The sequence below is a fragment of the Anser anser genome (assembly GCF_964211835.1).
Source record: "Anser anser genome assembly, chromosome: 1".
Lineage (NCBI taxonomy): Eukaryota > Metazoa > Chordata > Aves > Anseriformes > Anatidae > Anser > Anser anser.
The window spans coordinates 181,122,685-181,140,529 of record NC_139720.1 but is presented as its reverse complement, the minus strand read 5'-3'; the positions used below and the strand labels follow the sequence as shown (position 1 = coordinate 181,140,529).

Here is a 17,845-nt window from a genome sequence, read left to right as displayed (position 1 = left end):
TGAGTCCTTGTCACTAGCAGCCATTAGCATGCAAGCCTGCTGTTATGTTTCAGTGCTTTATGTGCTTTTCTTGACCAGGCAGGGAGCCTTCAGAGCACTGTAGCAGTTAATACCATACAAGTTATTGTTTCTTTCTTGAATGCCTTATATTTTTAGTACCATTTAGATGCTTCTCGGTCCCCTTGTGCATCTAAAATTTTAAAGAGAATCAAAGAATGCATAATTTATATCTGTCCCAGAGGTAATGGAGTGACTCAATGATATCTGTGAAGGGGATGATTTTAAATTTCATGTCTTATGCAAGAGGTGGTTTTTGTACGAAAACTGCAAAAATTGGCCTCGGGGATACCCAGATAATTATCCTTATAACAACGGGTGTGGATTCCAGGGGGATCATAGCTGAAAGCTGTTGTGTATTGGACTTACCCTTGTGTATCATACTTGTCATAATCGAAAACATAGAAACTGATAGATCTTGGGGAACATAACTTGTATTTTGACTTTGAGTAGCACATGCAGGAGGTGTGAAACGACAGGTTTGCCTTGACTCTGTTGAAGAACTCATGCAAGACGTAAGGCATTTGTTTACTGCTGAAATTCTTTCCTTCGCTTAAAAGAAAAACAATTGTTTACTGATGTTGGGCAGAACCCATCAGTACATGCTTTATCACACAGCACAGTTCCACTAGACTATTTCTGGTTTCATTTACCAAAAGCCTAGAAGTGCCATGGCTAGAAATAAATGTCTGCTTCTTTGATATGCTATATGTTTGAAAATGCACTTTAAGGTCTGTATTACAGACAGTTCAAAGGGAATATAAATTGGTGCAGTATTCTCTCTTTTTTCTTTTCTTTCCAATCTAGTCCCATATATTCATTGCATTTTTATCAGGACTGTTTTCAATAACATGTCTTTAAAAAGAACTTAGCATTTTGTATTTTATTTAACTTGGGCTTTGTTATATTTAAATAATTGTTATGATCTTGCTGCTTCCGTAGTTTAAAATGTTTAACATCCTCTAAACCAATTCTAGACTGGCTTTTAGCATTGCGTATCCAAGGAGACAGCTGATATTATTTTCTTTTCCTTTAGAAACTCTCTAGGTTTAACTATTCTTTCTACTTCTTGCAGGATTGGCCATGAGAATTCGTAACGTTTCTTTGGAAATACAGTGATGGGGCCGCTGAGAAGTCGCCTGCTTTTGTACAGGTCTGTAACCCCTACTGCGTTCTGACTATTTCACCATGCGGATTCCTGTGCTGATTTGTTATCTTTTTTTTTTTTTTTTCTTTCATCTCGAATGCATGCAAGTGAAATGAAAGTCTAATTTTAATCTGGAGCAAGTGTTACAGAGAATGATTTTAGTTTCTTGCAAAATATTTAGGATATAACTCTATTCTGTTACCGTTGTATAAATGTAGAGTAACCCATTCATCTTTCCTTTGAAGTGAATTATTACAGCTTATAGAGTTGAACTGCAGAAAGGAATTGGGCCTGTAAGTCATTTTCACCTCACCACTATGTCTTTCTATGTGCGTTGAAGCTGCAGTACACTAAAAGGCACTGCAATCGATGGCTCCCACCCAGGTTGCTAATATGTGAGTGGCTGTCCCACAGCAATTGCTGTGGATATTTCTGGAGGCACAGTCAGCAAAGGGTCAGCAGAATTGCTGGAGCTTTCAGATCAGGAAGAGAGGTTCAGGGAAAGTTTAAGAAAATATATATTTAAAAAAAAAGTTGATATTTAAGAAGCTGTAAAAAAAGCGTAATAATAATAGCTTGACTCCTGTAGTGTCAACATGGCAAGGGATGCTGAGGAGGCTCCAGCTAATGCTGTGTCCTTGTCAGCCAGAATGATAGTGTTATAAGCATAGTGGGCCACGATCACAATGATTTAGAGGGTAGAAAACACTCCCCTGCATTTCAATATGTTTTTCTATGCAGGTATGTAACAGAGAAAAATTTGATTTCTTACTGCTTTCAAAGGTAGTACAGAACAGCATTTTTACAGAAATTTGGTCAGAGAAACCAATGGGAAAAAACTTCTATCTAGGTAGAAAAGTTGCTGTCAGAGCACTCGAAGGGCTTGTGAGAGTTGTATCTGGCCCTAAATAATTTTCAAAAACAGTCGTGCTTGAGTATGGTCTATTTCGTTCACTTCGTTTACCTAACAGCACTGTGGGTATAATTGCTTTTCTTGTTGCCTCTGCACAGTCACTTAGCGTTCCATTAGTGTGTATGAATTCTGTAGGGAAAGTGGCTTGTAAACCTTAAACAAAAACAAACCCAGGTAGATTTAGGGTAAGACAGGTATCCAAAACTACCTTTAATTCATTATCAGAAATTATTATCAGTTGGTAATACACTTTAATGCAACCCCAGCTCCAAAATGCTTTACAAACTATTTGAACCTAGATGTAAACCTCACACATGGCTACAGCTTCTGTAATGAGCAAAAGCCCTAGATCGGGCTGGTTGAGATACTGCAGATACAGATCAGATCGTGATGCCTCAGGCCTCTGTTGAGTGAAAGCTCTGTGCTCAAAAATAAGTAGCTTTTCAGAGTAATTGCACAGCCGTTGAATGATCTCTGTCTTTCTAAAGCTTTATGAATGTGCAGTTTCTTTCTTTATTCATGTTGTCCCTTAGGGCAAAATTTGTGTTTTTCTTTGGGGATGGAGGGAGAAAAAAAGTACAAGCACTGAAAGACGCTTAGGATAAAGGGAGAAAACTTGTTGCTCATGTTGGCATTTGGGTTGTAAATCCTTTACTAGCAGCAACAGCTTTATAAAATCTTCCTTTCCAGGCTTGTCTGTGAGTGCTGTTTGAATCACGGCTCACCAAAAACTTCCAAGAGCTCCTGCTAAGTTTGCCAAAGTAAAGTGTGATTGGGCCTGATGAATTTGATACAAATGCAGTCAACAGCTGCTCTGCAAAGAAGGTTTAGGCAAGTTTGTCTAAAACACATTTTAGAAGTTTCCTTATTCACAAGTCTGATTTCTGAAAAATAATGGCTTTGAGATATACATACAAATTGCCATGGTGTCATTTAGAAAGAGGAAAAATAAGTTATTAATTTGATATATGTACATATTAGATTATATATGTACTACATGACACGAAACATGGTATACTACCATGCTATACCTTTATTATAATTCAGAAGCAATGGAAAACCAATTAAACTGAAAGGCAAGACATTGCTACTGAAAAGGAGATACAAGGTGTAATTTCTCCCTGGAAACTATTGCCCCAAGGTATTATCAAAAGGTGTTGCATTTAACCTGTTCAACAAATAGATATTTACATCAGTAAGATTTCCATTGCAGATATATTTTTCATATTGCACGGTCAGAGAGCAATTACACGGCATTTGCCTGGCTGAAGGGTGAGCTCACCTGTCCTCCCCCTGGGGTCTGAGTGAAGCTGCTTCTGCAGCTGTGTAGGTATCTATTGTACCACTTCTTTGTAGCATCTGGTCTTGGCATTGAAGGAAAACAGGATACTGGTCTAGCCAAATAATTCCTTTAATCCTGGTCAGCTTTTTCGACTTATCCCATGTCATCCGCTGCAAATTTTGTTTTATTTTATTTTATTTTTTTCTCATAAGTATCTTCTCTTCTTGTACAGTTCTTGTTTTCTTAAAATTTCTCTTATTTCCTGCCTATGATCCCTCATACATTCTCCAGAGAAGCCTCCTTTTCCCCTACATCTTTGTTACTTATCCTTGCTATGTTGGAATCTCATTCATTTATTGCTGGAGTTTCTTAAATTTACCTGTTGGGGTCCCTAAATGATGCATTTTTCCCAAGGCCTCTCAGGGTCTCCTCAAATCTTTGCCCTTGACACTCCAGTGATGAAACACGTGTCTTGGTTTTAGGGGAAACAGAGAAAAATGAAGGTAATGAAAACAGTTCAGAGCACGGAAGGCAAATGGGCTGCAATGTGGCATGGAAAGTCCCTGTCTCCTGGGCTGTGCTCCTCGGCTATGTCCTTGTGTCACAGCCTCCCGAACCTGCGGTCAGCTGGGGCCGGTTCTTGATGGGGTATTGGTGCACTGAGTGCCACACCATTGTTTTGCTGCTTCTTCAGGTCATTTTCACAACTATGAGAATAGCGAGCTGGCAAATGTCATGGTGGGGGCGGGGAGAAAGGAGGGGAAGAGCCTAGGGAGAGCACTTTTCCATGTGAGCATGTAAGCATGGCAACCATACCTTTGATCTCCCTACCAGCACTGCACGTGTACCTGGAGAGCCCTGCTGCCACTGTATTAGATATTCATGCCTGCCTTAAAGCCATGCTGCCAGAGAGGCCAAGCCCTCGATGCCACCAGGCTTTGCTCACGGGTCATCTTTCCCACCCGAGGCTGCAAGGGTGATGGCATGGATGGAGGTCTGCAGTGAGGGAGCAGACGCTGATGCATAAGCCAGAACCACAGAGGCAAGCAGGCATGTGTTACCTCTGTGCAGTTTCTGTGAGAATTGCCTGGCTATGAAAAGGGAGAAAGGAAAGGGTATGTTGCTACCTGTAAATATGCCATATGTGCATTTGAATTATTGAACAGGTGGAAGCCAAGTAGCCTGTTAGCTGGAGAAAATCTATAAGCTAGAAGCTCAGAGAAAATGTGGCAGAATAAAATGAAGAGGATGGAGAAAGTAAATCTCTCAAAGCTGTCATGAAGGGACAGTTGAATTTTATTAGAACAGAAATTAAAACAAGACTGTGAGTTTATAAAGATTAATGTGTTCAAATCTTGGGGTGTATGTACAAGCTGATTTAAATGCAGTTATGTACTTTGCTTTTTGAATGAGAGAGTCTGTGACTATCCAACTTTGTTCTTTTGTTGCCTATAGCAAGATAAGGAGCAAGTGATGATTAGAAAAAATAAAATTACAATTTGCTCACCTGAGTAAGAGCTGTGGCCAGAGCAGGCTTTCTGCATTTCATATGGATGCCTGGAAAACAAACCAACCAACCCAGAGAACAAATAGATGTTCCACGGTTTTTTTTTATGTTTTAAGTTACTTCCAAGGAGTTTTTAGGAATGGTGGCAAGTGCTTCCTCTGTTAGAGGAACAGCCCAGAAGCACCCTGAAATACCCCTCCCTGTTGTTTAATCACAGCTACATCCCAGAAGGACAGGAACATGGTGGAGAGATTCCTGCAAACTACCCTAAGAAGTAAGTCTCATTACATGTCACACCCCCATGCCCATCATCTTGTTTCCAAGTGGCAATTAGGTAATGATCTTTGCTGATCTTAACTCCTGTAGCATGATGTAAAAAGAAGGGTGATCTTTTATGCTAGCAGTCAAGGGTGCCGTAGGGACACTGAAAATCATTTGGCTCATTTGCCTGATTTGCCAGCAAGATGTCTAGATAATCTGAGAGATGTTTGCCTAACCTATTCTTTAAAAAAATAAAAATCAAAATCTTCCCATCAAGAAAATTTCCCATCAAGAAAATGCAGTCTCCTCCAGAACTACACTACACTTAGAGGGTATTCCTAAAATCCAAATCATGATTTCTTTACTCCACTGTAACCCATTAGGTGTTTTATTTCTTGTGAAGAGAGGGAAAAGTTGAACATCACTTTCTTTATAGTAAGTAGTCTGCTGAGTACTGAGAGAATGCCTGTATATTGGAGTTGATTTAATTTTTCTGTTTATTTGTTTGTTTTTCAGAATAAGCAATTGCAGAACCTATAGGTCCCAATTCAAAAACATTTTAAGGATTTATTTCTTCCTTCTGTGTATCTGCATCCCTCTACTGCAACTTCTTGACTCAGGCACCAATGTTAAGCTGAATATTGTCAGTATGACGGTTAAATGGATACAGATTATGTAAAATAAGCCCAACGTTTAGAAGCTTGATAACTAATGATGGAGATGTACCCTAAGCTAAAATGACTCCAATCCATATCTTACCTCAGCTTTGTCTAGGTGGAATCCCTGCCAATGTCTTCTCTCTCTTCTCAGTATGATACTAGGTAATGAATGACATTGTTTGAGAGACAATAAGTGTGGAATTGATAGCTCTCAGCATATGGATAACTACACATCTTGCACCTTTTCATTGCCCACATTCTGGCTACACAGAGATATTTGAACAATAGATGAGGCAAAATGGTGGCCATGGCACATTTCAGAAACAGTAATTGTCCATTCAGGTCCCTTTAAAAGACAGAAAGCAAAGAACTGCTAAGTTTTCTATCACTAGTGTCCTCAGAAGAATCAATCACACATCATGAATAATAATAATAGAAGAGGGAGGACAGCTGCTCATCATCAGTATTGACACCTTCCAGGAGGAGTAATCACTAATCCCCTTGACCAAAGCAGGTGTCACAGCAAGATAAAAGTCAAAAGCTCCAGCTCCAGTGAGAGTCTGTTACCTTAGACTGAAAGATATGAATTGATTTCACTTCTGAAAGGAAGTTAAAACATCTTCTCCAGTTGAGAGGAGAAATCCACTGCAACTGCTACTGTCCAAGTCTCCAGAAAAAGCAGTGTGACCTGCAGAGCTTGTTATACATATTTAAAAAAAAAAAAAGTGTTAAGGTGGCCAATGAACAGTTACAATTTTAATTTTTTTTTTTTTTCCACTGCAGCCCGACACAATGCTGGCATTTGTATGTCCTTTCCCTCTTACTTTTTAGCTAAAATATGCGGAAAGGCTACCGGTTCAAACAGTAAACATTACAAGTATTTTTTTGGCTCTGTGCACATGAGGGAGAATGGTGGTGAGCTTGATTCTGCAATTAATATATTTGCAATGCTATTGTCATTAGAACCTGTCTGTGATGATTATTCATCTCCTTCTTTCCAGCCTCACAGAAACTCTGACATCAGCTTAATTCAGGAGCAATTTCTGTTTATCTTCAGAACTCAAAACCCAGCAAAGTTCAATCAATATCATAAATAACAGTAAGGCAAAGCCTTGAATTTGATAAGAAAGTTTCAGCTTTCTTTTTAGGCTAATGCATATCATACATAACACTTTGGGTCTGAAAGTCCTCAGATATAATGCTCCAGATGGACTCAGGTTTCTAGAGTCAACCATCACATCAGAGAAGAGGGAATGCAAAGAAATGGATTATTAGATGCCACAAGTGAAAAACAAGAAGCAAAACTTAAAGTAATCCACATCAGCATTAATATGAGTTGGTTGACTCTATAGAAGAAATGATCCAATAATGGCTGTAGGCAACCGCTCAGGAAATAATGTGTTCCTACTTAAAGTCATCGATCCCACATTTCAGAAACAAAAAGACCACTGAATATTGTGTTCAAGAGGCTTTATAAGAATCAGAGGAAAGCAATACCAGGCAGTTTGCTCAAACAGCAAAAATGAAAGTAAAAAGATGAAAGAAAATCTTGGGTCAAAGCACTCTTTAACTTTGAGCTTTCAGAACATTATTAAAAATTAACCAAGAAAAGGGTAAAGCATTCTATTTTCCCAAATATCTTAAAACTTAAAAAAGGAAAAATAATAATAATAATGATAAAAAATATCTCCAGCTAACTAGACAGTTCTTTTTTTCAAATCATAGAAAACTAGCAAATACCTGGAGGATCCTACAACTACATCAGCTGTACCAATGCTCTTCCCAGCAGACCTATGGATGACCGACCCATTTCTCAGGGTCTCCACTGATGGCCAGCACTGTACCTCTGCTCTGGGCCATTCATTCCAAGGCCTAATTTTTCTTACCATTAGAAAACTGTTTTTCTTATTTCTTGACCTGCAAGTTGCTTCTGTCCTATCTTCAGTGAACAGTTTATTCTCATTATTATCTTTTCTTTGTAGCCACCTTGACTATTTTCAAAGTCTTTTGTTATGTTTCCTTCAAATCTTGTCTTCTTTATATTAAACAACATTTTTCTCCTTCAATTTTTGTCATGTTTTGTGGAGTAACTCAGTGTCAATTGGTCATGTCCTCCTTAAAACGTGGCTTCCAACCCAGGACCTAAGGTTGTTGTTGAAGTCTTTCTAAAGGGAAGTAATAAAGCAGAATTCCCTTATGTGTCTTGTAGATAACACTCTTCTCTATATTTCTAATCTGACATTCATGAATACATGACAGTGGCTCTGGTTAAGCCTGAGATCCACCGGATAACCTCAGATCCTTCTTAGCAAGACTAAACCTCTTTGGTTATTTCCCATTTGGTGTTTGCTGAGTTGACTGTTTCCTCCCCTCTCAAAGATAGTTGCCAACAGCTCTAGATTTCCTCAGCTAGTTATATACATATTCTCATGTGAAATTCTTAAGGCCCAGACAATCTGAAAGTTTTAATTTATTTCGGTGCTCTCTAATCTTATTTTCCCTACTATTACCTGAATTTCTACTCTTTTGTCTCCAGTGTTAACTGTGTTGGCTTTCTGATCACAACTGATCTTTCAAATAGCTTTTCCTCCCATTGATAAGCAAACCAACTCTTTCTTCTTGCTATTGCTAATAGTGGTATTCTTACTATAGCACTTAGTATTTTTCTTATGAAGGTTTTCCACTTTTACATCTCCCTTCCAAAAGTACACTGCAGTGTTACACAGACTAGAGAAAGGACTTTCAAAGACAGCATACAATTTTCATAACATGGGATTCCACAGAGGCACTGGATTTACAAGAGCAATTGAAGACAGTTATGGCAGTACTTGACAGATAACACACAGATGTCACTATTCTTACATTCTCAGTGTAAAATTGAGTTGATCTAATTAATAACTAGGAACTAGCACCAAAGAGAATAAAGAAAAAAATTTCAGAGGGACCAGAGATCTTGAAAGGAAAGGTTATATGTTAAATCCAGGAGAGGGCTGAATCTAAAACATGGCAACTTGTTCATAAAATTGACAAGTCATGTGGTTTTCTCAGTGGAAACTTAATTTCTCCAAAATGTTCTTCTTTTAATGTTTGAAGGCCACCAATTCACTTATGTAGTTAATCACATTTTTTTCTCAGTTTCTTTCACTCCACTGAAAACATCCAAAGTGCTCTTATATTTCATTCTTCCCTCTTCATGCAGCCTTTAGGGGTGGTAAATAAAAAAGGGGAGAAGGGAAAGATGATTACAGAGTACTAGGTTAAAGACAAAACATCTTCAGCCATGAAGTCTAGAATCATTGTCAAATATATACATATATATATATATTTTTCCCCTTGGTGAGCTATTCAGCACTCTGAGAAATCCTGGCCAAAGTTCTGCAGACCAGTTGCTGTCAGGTTCTCTTGTCATTCGCATCTGAGTGAAATCAATCACATGCACTATCTGAGCCCAATAAACTCTACATTCACAGTAGTCTGAGCATTCTGAGCCTCTGATCTTTCTATAACCCCACCAGGAGCATACCCCTTCAATGCTAGAGACCTTTGCCTCCAGATTTTCTAATGGTCAGTCTTCTTCCTTCCTCCGTATATGCATCTTTGATTTTGCCACCTCTGTTTTTCATTGTAGTTTCTTTCTGTAGGTTCAAGTGTATTTAGATTTCAGTTGGTAAGTGCCTTTTGAGAGCCATACGGCCAGCAGACAGCTTGCAATGCCATCAGGCAGGCCTTTGGAAAAAGTCAGTGTTTGATTGCCCAAAGCAACATGCAATTTTAAGGTCTTTAAGTTATAATAGAAAAACTAAGTCTATGCGGGTGTGCTTTTTGGCAGTATTTTGTTTGCTTCTATGAAGATATTTCACTGTATGCACTGACCATTCACTGGACTGCTGACAGTCTAACCACCAAATGAATAGTGATGTTCTTCAGACTATGGAGTCTAAACCAAACCAAAATTTTGATCTGCAATCTCAGGCCTTCCAGGCATATGCTCAGGCTACAAAGTTTTTGCCTGGCACTCCCAGTAGAAAGCTGTAACTCAGCAGTCTATGGCCTGAGTCCAGAGTCCATTCCTTTCTCCTCCAGTCCTCCTTCTGTATTTCTTTCTGCAAAATTTCCCCCAGAGTTTGAAATGATTAGTTTATACTCAGATCACTAGGACTCAAGTGGTCAGTGAGAGTCCATAGACCTTCAGATAAGGGTAATGTCTACACAGCTCTCTACTGGTAGATAGGAGTTATCTTGGCCCATTTTCCAAGCCAACCAGAAGCTGTGTACCACAGCTAGCATGATGCTGAATACAAACTAATAGACTGCCATGACTGGCAGTGTTTATTAGCTCTGACTCAGTGCAGTTAACTTGGCCTCAGCACTGATAGAAAATATATGTGGCTTCCAGTTGTCTCCAACCTTAAGCAAAAAAATCCTGCATTTGCTCAGGAAAAGCACAGTCACAACAGAACCCTAGAAACAAACAGCTTTGTAAGCAGTGGAGAAGACTCTTTTAATGCATTAATGTCCCTTGTCCCCTAAAACTCTCACCTCACTTTCCTAGCTCCTTCTTATATCCCATGTGCTGTCACAGGTTGAAAGTGGCTTCAAATTTTTAAACATCCCCTGCTACTGCCCCAGCTCTGCCGCCAGAGGTTTAATAGATAGACAGAAACAGGTTCAGTTGAAAATAACTACTAAGAATGAAAATCATACCTGCTTTTTGCTCTTAGACTGCATTTTGGTACTCCTTTGAGTATCAAAATTTTGATACTCCTTCGAATATCAAAATCCTATAAAGATCTGGTCTCAGAGCATATCGCCTTCAAGCTCTCATTTTCACACTCACCACCAGAGATTACCCTCCCTTCAGCCATGCTTAGTAGTCTAACAGGTTCCTTCTAAACTGGATCCAAGCCTTTTTTTTTTAATTTAATTTAATTTATTTTTTAAATTACTCCATTTTGGAGCATGGCCAGGCACATGCTTGAACAGAGGCAGCTGAGAGGAAGTGGTGGAAGGGGGAATATGTCAGGAACAAGCCCCTGGTCTGCCCACCAACATCAAAGGCCTTGTATCCCTCAATGCAGTGCTGTTAGAGAGGCAAATTCCTGCTCCCTACTCCCCTTATTTCTACACGTTTTATCTTGTTTTCTAGCTTATAAACTCCTGATCCAAGAGATAAACTGTCCTGTCAGCACAAAACTGAACAAAAATAAAGTAAATGTGTTAACTGTGGGAAAAAAATTACTTAAAAATCAAGAATTTTGCATGTTCTTAATGTCATTCTGTATTTGTGGCAGCATAGTTTTCATGGTTGCATGAACTCCCAAGCACTTTGGTGTTCAGATTCCTTAGTCAGTATGGGAAATGGCCAAATACTGCCCTTCAGCTCTTTCAAGTGTGGGAAAAAGCAAAATCATTTGATCCCAGTAAGGTCTAAATGTGCTTTGATATGTAGCTAAGTCAATGACTTAAGTATCAATAGCACAAGAAAATCTTCAAAGGCATTTGGGTATGTCTGTAGGAAATGACCTATATAACAAGGAGCACAAGTCCCATTACCTTCATGTTTATTTCTTGATGGAGGGAGGTGACAAATATGTCTACAGCATTTTGTACCTGGGTTTGTTATTAGCTCCTTAATGAAGGAAGTCTGAGTAATCTGGCTATATTGCCATGCTCTAGCTCTTCCCTGCTCCCCCTTCCAACAGAGACACAGTATAGATGGAGCAATGTTTGGAATGACTGATCTTCAAAGCATGGTTTTGTGAAGAAGCGAAGAGCAGTCACTGCCTTAAGAGAATCTGTCACCTTGTCCTCTAGAAGAAAGGCAACAACAATCTTTTCCAATAATGGGCCTGTTATCTCTCTCTTGGAATTTATCAGGCAAGAAAGATATTGATCCAATTTGCAGGTTGCAGCCTGTAGTTCTCTAAATATGTCGAAAACCTTAGCACATGATGATGCCCAGAACTTCTGCATTTAGTTTACAGGCATGCGCCTCCCCCTCCCATCTCCCTTGTGGGCTGCTGTTCTCTTTATGATCCAAGCAACCTAAAGTGGATGAAAAATTCCTCTGTTTCAAGTAATTCATTTTAACTCTCTTCATTGGGAAATTCTTTTACGATGTTTTTCCTTCTTCATGTCTCACCAGCTGTGAATTCTGAGCAAAAAAACACTGCGTGGAAGTATTTATATCCTAGCAAAATTGGATTAATTGGAGTAAAAAAAAAAATAATCTAGAACCTCTTTAATATGTATTATTTATTGATTGTTGTCATTTTTTTTTAAATTCCTTTTGGAGCCAGTATTTTTGTTTGCATACAAGTGGCCCTTCCCTTTTAATCCCTGGGTCTGCTTTTTAAGATGTCTATGGTTTTAAACTGACACCTTATCCTTCTCAGAAGGCCCTATTGTAATGATTCACTGTGCTTTACTGTCATAGTGAAACAAAAATGAATGTGAAATCATTTGTTTTTGATCGATTGAGTGTAAGAAAGATAAATCTTCCTTGTTTGTTAGAAACCATTTAAAGAGGCTACTATGGCAACCGAAATTAATGACAAACAAGAAGGCTGTTAATTAATTGTTCAGGCTGACTAGAATAAGAAAATCTTGAATCTTTGCTGAATCTATTTACTAGCATCCCAATAGCTCTTGGTTATTTGTTAGAAGAGTCAGTGCTTCTTTTTATCGTACCGAAATAAAAGATGTTTATGATAATAGAATTGAAAGGGCGCACTTCCTCTATTAGCCTTCCCCCTGTGATCACGCTGAACATGATCACTAAAGTTTGGGTCATGCTCGCAATGATCCCATCTGCTGCTTATAATTTGACTAATAAAGTCAATAATGCCTTTAGGCCATTAAACACATAAGTAAATAGGAGTAGTCCCTGCCCCAACTGGTTTACAGTCTACAAAGCTGATATATGCCAAGCAAAAGTAATACTTTGGGATTCAGGCAAAAAAGGGTATTTCCAATTTCTTTTTAAACTAGATCAGGGATAGTAGCAGAGATATGTTGATATGTGCTAGTGGGTATCAGATGAGGGGAAGAATGCATAATCTCTACAGGAAAATAGGAAGAACCCTTGGGAGGCCTACAGGCAGTTAAGTATATAAACTACAGGTTTCTTTACAGCTGAAGTTGGCATGTTATGCTCTGTAAAGCAGGATTGATGTGTTTTCTACAACAGAAGGACCAGCCAACAAACTGATTCAAGGCGTAACTTATGGAGAGGCTGATCTGCTTTACTTTTTGGAATAAATTACAGTTTGAGAAAATAAATACATCCATATAGAGAGTTCAGAGCATGAAACATTTGGACATTGTTCATTTATGTGTATGCATTTAATTCAAAGATCCAGACATATGGTGGAAACGCATATGGCCAGCACTTAAGGTCAATTGCCATATGGCCAAAATTCTGCCTTAGCAGGGAATTTTGACAGGCGAGTAGCATCTCTGCCGTCTCAGAGTGGGGAGAAGAGCTATCACGTAGCAACAGGATGCTCCTTCTTCCCTCCTTTGCAGGCATTGTTTACTTTCTCGAGGTGTCAGCTTTCCAGCCAGATGACAGTTGACCTTCTAAAGTGTCAGCTGTATGAAATTAGAAGAGTATGAAATATGAACTAAAGAACCAGAGAGTACCCACTTTGACATCCACAAAGAAATTGTTGCCTCTGAATAAATTAGGAACAAGCTTCCAAGGCTGTGACAGAGATCACGAGTAGTGACTAAACAACCAAGAAGCATGTGCTTTTCTATAATAACTCTACAGTAAAGAACTAAATCCATAGTAGTCACCACACAAAGAATAAACCAGAATACTGGTTGCAACAGTAGATTACATTTTGCCCCTAGTGTGAACTCGTCAAGTTATTACTCTAGTGACTCTGTCCCTTGTAGGTTTCATCATTTCTCTATTAGATTGAGAGGTAACACAATAAATCAAAAGTGCTGTGAGTCGGTATTTCTGAAAATGGTAGCGGAACGCTACTGTGCTCCATAGCAACATGTAGGTTGGCTACATCAGATGAAGTCATTTGCCATCCCTTATCTTCTTCTCACAGCCATATATATATGCTGGGAGGGTTACCTACTGTGTAGAACATGTACATGATCATGGTCCCTCCTTACTTGGACAGAACTCCAATTAGCTCTACTTAGAGCTTCCTTCTCTGCCTTGTGGCCAAGAAAGCCTTACAGATATGTGTGATTACAGCTGTATCGAGTATGCAGTGATATGCAGTGTCTGCTGAGAATATGTTTCCCTGCTTCAAAACAGCCTGTAGAATATTTCCCTCCCCTTACTCTTATTTTTACAAATATTAGCTTATTCTTATAACCCTACAGCTAGCTAAAGAGAAGAGGAGAAAGAAGCCTCATTGCAAATAACAGCAAGTGGATTCTTTTCAGTACAATAGTAAAGATACCAAAGGCCATCCTGTTTTCCAGGTGTTCCTCTGGTTCAGCCACCTGTGATATCTACACCAAACGTGGTGTCATCAGTCAGTTACAGTGTGGTGGGTTCATGCATATTTACAATTTGCAAATTATGCCTGTGTAGCTCTTAGTGTAGCTGTTTCTTTGTCTTTCTCCTTTTCTTCCTTCACTAATGATTCAAAACGCTTACATGCCTAGCATCACAGGGCTGTATTCTATGCTTGCCATTTGCCTTTGTACACCAATTAGGTCTTTGTAATTTAAATGATGTTTTATTTCCTGATTTGGAAGCATCCTCGTTGGTAGAATGAGGTTTTCTTCATCCTGCAACTGTTCTTTGATATAATGATTTATTAAGGTACTAGGAGAAATATTGATCCTGCTAATAGCTTCTGCCTTGCCACATAATGCCTTACATTTTACTCACTGAAAGGGCCATATTCCTTTTCTCATCATCTGATTGACCATAAATGTTTTGGCCTTTCCCCAGCAATTATCACACTTACCAAAGCAGTGGGTAAAAGTCAAGTATTTATAGACTAATTAGAGAAGTCAACATGTCCAAATCACGTGCTTTACATAATACAAAGAGTCATTGGACAGCACTTGGAAATTAGGGAGTGGTTCTATAGTGGTCAAAAACAAATTAGCAAATGTGGAGGAGTTATGTATGTATTATTGATTAGGACTGTCTTTTGGGGAATTACTATGTAGAGTTATATGCTGTACCTGTGATTAATTAGTGGCATTTATGTTTACATTTTATTGGTATTTTCCACTGTGTTCTTTGTCTCTCCTAACCCCCTCTTTCTTTTATTACCCACCTTGAAAAGTGCATTATTCCTATGGTAGCCACAAAAGCTGAAAGGGAATAAAGGACAGCTGCATGAAGAATATGGGACAAGGCTTTTAAGGAACACAGTTTAGTTCACCAAAATGCAGCCAAATGTAAGTGGAGATGCCCTGACCAACTGCAGACCAGATCACCTGCATCTCCAAAGGGGTGCTTAAGGTTATGGATGCAGCATTACAGAAAACAGTGTCCCTTCATCCTGTCTTTATTTCCCTTCCTCTAATTCAGCACAGTTTCTCACAATGGGGTATGGCAAACCTGAGTCATTTATTTAATGCTAATTTAAAGGAAATTCTTCTTAAGACTGGGGACCTCCATGCCTCAAAGTGTTGCTTAGTCAGTATCTTAACTGTCTAGATTCAGATAAGGTTGAGGTTTCCATACATCACTGTTCCAGCTTTATAATAGTTAATAAAAACAACTTAGTAGAGTAATATTAAGCTTTATGGTTTCAGCAAATTTCTGATTATTTAGGGGTCAGAAAGTCTGCCTGAAAATTATCAGAAATTGCGTCTTTTTTTTTTCTTTCTTTCTTTTTTTTTTTCTTTTTTGGTGGGTGGCTTTGGTGTCTGTTTTTTTTTGCTCTAGTGAAGATTGTTGAAGACAGGATACAGAGCAAGTTTTGATTCTGTTCAGAAATGTCTATGCTCTTGTGTAACAACATGATCTCCCAAAACTCTGTCCAGAAAGCACAGAGGAGGAAAGTATGAATGCTGCCTTGGGTTAAGATATTTATCTCTAATTTTGCAAGTATTAGTTTGTTTGAAATTTATTTTTAGTTAGCACTTGGTACTTGTGTTTTATTTTGCTCAGAGTAAGCACTGCGGCTAATGAAACTGTCACAATAGTGAGATGACTTTTGTCATCCACGTGAGAGCTAGTCATCCTGTGTGGAGAGAAATAGGCATTTCTAGGGCAGAAATCATCTCAGCTCTGAACTGACATGCAAAATAAATCAGATTGCACCCCAGAAGTGTTTCTCTCTGTTAACACTGAAAGGTGCTAGGAGTGACCAGCTCAGAGGGAGGTGTCCACATTTCAGTCAGAGGAACCCATGATGATGTGTTACAGGGGAACAAGTACCATCTGGAAGTCCCCAAAGGGGAAAAGAGGCTGCTGAGGAGTCCTAGATAATGTGCTTAGATTAGATCCCATTTTTTTTAGAGTATTTAAGAGAGCTTAGCAGAGGTCCACGAGCGTACAAGATGGGCCCTCGCAGACGTAAATCTGTATGGCTCCATTAATGCCAGCAGAGCACTACTAACTACAATAAAACAGGTCCTCGTGGACAGAGAGGTAATTCTCTACCTGAATGGCAGTAGCAGTCAGGTGATGAGATATTATCTTACTTTAAGCAGGCCTGTGTGATGCGTGGTCTTGCCTTGTTCCAGCTACCTACCAGGGATCTGTGGGAAGAATGGATCAGAGCAACCTTTGAAAAGGGGAAAAGAAGACCGATGTGAATGTGGCGGAAGCAGTGTGATGTATATCGTGCTGTGAGAGCAGGGCTCCTTGGGGTCCTTTTTACAAAAAACTGCAAATGGTTGGGTTGTGTGGCACACACTACCCAGGGCACAACGCTTCCTGGGGTGTTGGGTTTCTATCGTGGAGGCCAATACAGAAGAAACAGAAAGGAGCCTACTCTGTGGTCAGTGTTGTCAATAGATGCCCTGAAATAATTCCTGTAAGGCAACGTATCTTCATCTCCAAATGTTAATTAATAATTGATCTTGTTATGTATGTAGAGAACTCTCTATAATTCAGTTCCCTGTATTTATGTCTCATAAATGACTCTGCCTTGTCAGATTTTATGGTGAAATAGTAGATCCAAAATTAGCATAATGTAACAACCAAATTGTATATATAGCCTTGATCTGCAAACACTTTTGCCCATGAATAATTTGAGTTATTACTACTGAACTCCCTGGGACTCACATATGCTCTTGCAGAATGAGAGCCGCAACGTTTATTGAATTACTTTCTTTCATACACTACATGTGTTCAAATGAAACTAATTTATCTGTCACGTATCTAGGCATCTCTCAGCATATATTATGTAATTAATTTTTTTATGTGTGGTTCTAATGAATCAGAAGCCTAGATAATGTTTCCAACAGATAGTTAGATAAAACTGAATGTGTTAATGTTATTAGATAGAATCTTACTTTATATGTGTGTTAATAGGTATATTGTAGTATTTAGCACATAGTGTTATTATCTGTTAGCAAAAACAGATATCTATCCATATAGAGACATATACAGATAGATATGCAGGCATGTAAGATTTCCTATCTCCATCTATACATTGCATATACATAGATCCTATGCATTTCAAAACACAGACAACTGGTATGATACTAAATAGAGTAAACCAGCAGTGGTTAGACCAGACATTTCTACCCTGCGAGGCAGTTCTGCTTCCCTGCTCATGCTGGATGGGGGGGTCTGTGTGAGCCTGCTGCATCTTCCCGCTGCCTGCCTGTGCTGCTCCCCGCTAGCCCAAGCCCAGCTGTGAAGAGTTGTGTGCAGGCGAGTGTGGGAAGATGGATAGCTGGTGGGCATCCCTAAGCGAGCCTGACGTGCCATCACGGTGTGGCCAGCCTCCCTCAGGTGTACCCTTACCAGTTTAACTCCGACCCATCTATCTTTGCTTTCATATGAACAATCAGATTCTATTTCTGGAGTTTAAAGGAGATCATTCACTTCACTGGGACCAGTGCACAGTGT

The 17,845-nt window shown here is 39.1% G+C and overlaps 1 protein-coding gene across 9 annotated transcripts in view; it reads left to right on the top strand.

Moving 5' to 3' along the window:
* The window catches only part of ENOX1 (ecto-NOX disulfide-thiol exchanger 1), a 365,091-nt gene that overhangs the window by 110,421 nt on the left and 236,825 nt on the right, over positions 1–17,845 (top strand). For 8 of the 9 annotated variants that reach the window (XM_083811361.1, XM_083811360.1, XM_083811368.1 and 5 more), the window contains one exon: positions 1,133–1,210. The gene's annotated coding sequence lies outside the window, so the exon portion shown is untranslated. Of the gene's footprint in view, positions 1–1,132; positions 1,211–5,123; positions 5,181–17,845 lie in introns of all 9 variants that reach the window. The other variant, XM_083811367.1, reaches the window with a different exon arrangement.